The sequence below is a fragment of the Poecilia formosa genome, unplaced genomic scaffold, assembly GCF_000485575.1.
Source record: "Poecilia formosa unplaced genomic scaffold, Poecilia_formosa-5.1.2 Scaffold20, whole genome shotgun sequence".
Taxonomy (NCBI): domain Eukaryota; kingdom Metazoa; phylum Chordata; class Actinopteri; order Cyprinodontiformes; family Poeciliidae; genus Poecilia; species Poecilia formosa.
Genome location: NW_006799959.1, coordinates 3,374,345 through 3,377,475, shown reverse-complemented (window position 1 = coordinate 3,377,475; position 3,131 = coordinate 3,374,345). Strand labels below are relative to the sequence as shown.

The following is a 3,131-nucleotide window of genomic DNA, read 5'->3' as shown; positions in this document are numbered from 1 at the left end:
ATTTTTGAACCATTTTTTTATTTGTAAGTATTGATTTTATTTTATAGCCATTTAGCCAAGTCTCTGCAGAACCAATTGTCTCTTCAATACAATTTGTTGATCCCAGGCTTAGTTTATGGACTGTAATGTGAAATTAGGCACAAGTATAAGTCTGACAGTTTGTTCACCAAGTTACTGTGCTCTCTGAGAGGATCTGTAAGTATTTGACATTGTTCCATGCTCGTTATTAGTCTCTAACAAAATGTGGATCATCTACCAGGAACACTACAAACAGCATGGGTTTCTGTAGTGTAGTGGTTATCACATTTGCTTCACATGCAAAAGGTCTCTGGTTCGAAACCAGACAGAAACAGATTTAGTATGTTCTATTCATCACAGGTGTTTACTAAAGATCTACAAGGGCTCTGTGGTGTCATGGTCTGTACTCTGAATCCAGGCATCTGAGTGCAAGCCTTGGTTGAAATTTTCATGCGTTGCATCTCACATCATCAACTTTGGAACCTCAAACTGAAACAAAGCAGAGAAGTTCAGTTTCTGTAGTGTAGTGGTTATCATGTTTGCTTTACATGCTAAAGGTCTCTGGTTCGAAACCAGACACAAATGGTTTTTGTAGGTTATGCATCTCTTGGGGTGCAATGAGACAACAAGAGCCTTCCTCTTTTGTGATGGTTCATTTGCTAATCGACTTCAATGTAGGCTTCTTTGAAATAGAAGCTACTTTACTTCAATTACCAACTGGCAGTTCAATGGCGTAATGCACATGTGTCAAACTCAAGGTCAACTTTGCATAAAGTCTGTAATGTCTGCCCATGTGACTTGTTTTTATTATTTGTTTGCTTACCTTTAAACACTGATTTAAATATTGTAATTTTTAAACTGAGCAGTAATTTTACATCCATGGAAACTCAAATGTAATATTTAAAACTTCAATGCATAAAATCAATTATTTAACATTATGAAGTGTTGTTTAATGTATTTTTAACATTGTATTTTTATACCTTTATGCCAGGGGTGCCCAAGTCTAGTTTTCCAGAGCTACCATCTGCAGCTTTACATGCATTCCTTCTCTAACACACCTGGACTATTGACTCATTATAAGCCTCTACAGAACTGAATGAGGGAAGTCAACCTTTTGTCTGGGTGTGTTTTAACAGGGATGCCCTCCTGATCTGTACCGTCAATGTGGCCCGTTGAGGGGGGCCAATATGCTGAAGTGGCCCTCGGTGAAATTGAGTTTGACACCCCTGCTTTACACTGTTCTGTGTTAGATTAACACGTTCATAATGTTAACTTTTGACAATACATACTAGTTGTTGGGTAGATTAACACTGAAGTGTATTTGATTTCAACTACTGAGTGTTGATTCAACTCTATCACAAATAACACTTTCAAAAGTGCAACTTCTACACCATCCAGAGTGCACCAATATAGACACTTTCAAAGTGTTGAATTTAACTGTAGGAGTTGATGGAACACTTTCAAATTTGCTGTGCAGCCTCCTTTTCTTATCTCTTNTGTCATTGTCCTGTTATTTAAATGCATTTAACTGAATACCAAGAAGGACAGAAACCAGCAATGATGTTAGAAATCAGGAAATGTGGTTTGGGTAAACAGATCATTTGACCATTTTCAGTGGTGGGAAGCAACGAAGTACAAGAACTTCGTTACTGTACTTAAGTACAATTTTCGTGTATCTGTACTTTACTTAAGTAGATTTAATAATGGATACTTTCTACTTTTACTCCACTACATTTTACAGTAAGTATCTGTACTTTCTACTTCACTGCATTTCTACAAAACTGTCGCGTTACTCGTTACATCCTAGTCGCGTTACTCTTTTTTCCGTTAAAATGTGAAGTTCAGGGACTTAAGGTGGCGCCGTAAAATCCAAACAATAACGTGACTTACGTGTCTGTGTCACCCATCGCCTCCACCTTTACTCGCACGCGGAGCTCCAGACATGCGCAGTGATTTCCTCTGAGCGGGAGAAGATGTCTGTCTGATCGTCAGTAATATAATAGCGCTGCATAAATCAACATGTAAAATCAGCAGCGCTTCGCTTTCATAGACGGTGGGGACTTCGTCCAACTTGATGATTGACTTAAAATACGTTTTGAGCACGAATTGACTACAAACTACATCTCCCACAATGCATTCCGATTGTACAGGCAATCTCGCCACTAGAGAGCAGCAGAGTCACCTCAAGCTGCTTATTGATTTTCCCAGCGAATAAAACTGAGACATCGGCAGGTCGCGCTAGACTTTTTTTGTTATCCGTTATCTTGACCGACAACATAAAAAAAAAGAAAAAATCGGTCATGTACTATTTTTATCCGTGAAATTACAATCATATTAACATCGGCTATTTAGTCGTATTTTATGCGGTTTAGTTAATATTCACCGTGAATCCAGATCAGATAAATGTATCTAAATTTTTCTCCGTAGTGACAAAACCACTTACTGGCCCCAATAACTTATAATAAATTAAGCGACTTCACTTAAATTAGCATCACTTCACCCGCTGGGGTCTGAACGCACTTCCTCCTGGTTCCCATCTGCAAAAAAATCTGCGTAATTCATCAGTCAGTTGGATCTGTCTGATCCAAACAGATCAACTGAACTCTGTCTGTGAGTGTTTTACCCTGTGCAGTCCGGATTATTTATTTGCGTGGTTTCGCTTCTCCGAAACGGACAGATGTTACGTCTGCAGCTCTTCCAGAGCGCCGCTCTCCTGGGTAACGTGAACCCAGAAGGCTCCATTTGTTAAATCCGCTGGATGAGTTACTCCCAGTGGTTTCTAATTCTTCGCAACAAAGGAGCCTCGTCCGCAGTGGTTGATCAGCGGACTCCGCATTGTTACAGTCTAATTAACTTCTGCGTCGTCATTTATTTCCTCAAGATAAACTGCCGGCTCCTCAAATGGATTAACACAACGTTGATTTCTCTTTAGTTTTCTCTGATCTGTAATGGAGACTTGAATTCAACCAAAGGTTTGTAATGAGCTTCCTAACCATTTTGTAAGTATTGATTTTATTTTTTAGCCAAGACTCTGTCTCTGACAGATCAACTGAACTCTGAGTGTTTTGCCCTGTGCGCTTTTACCAGGATTATTTATTTATTTATTTATTTAT

General features: G+C 38.9%; 1 protein-coding gene and 1 non-coding gene across 4 annotated transcripts in view; one reads left to right on the top strand and one right to left on the bottom strand.

The window, feature by feature from the left end:
• Positions 1-3,131, bottom strand: part of ksr2 (kinase suppressor of ras 2) — a 112,400-nt gene that overhangs the window by 69,753 nt on the left and 39,516 nt on the right. The gene's annotated exons all lie outside the window — the stretch shown is intronic.
• trnav-cac (transfer RNA valine (anticodon CAC)) lies at positions 280-352 on the top strand. Its single transcript has one exon. It is a non-coding gene; the product is annotated as a tRNA-Val (tRNA).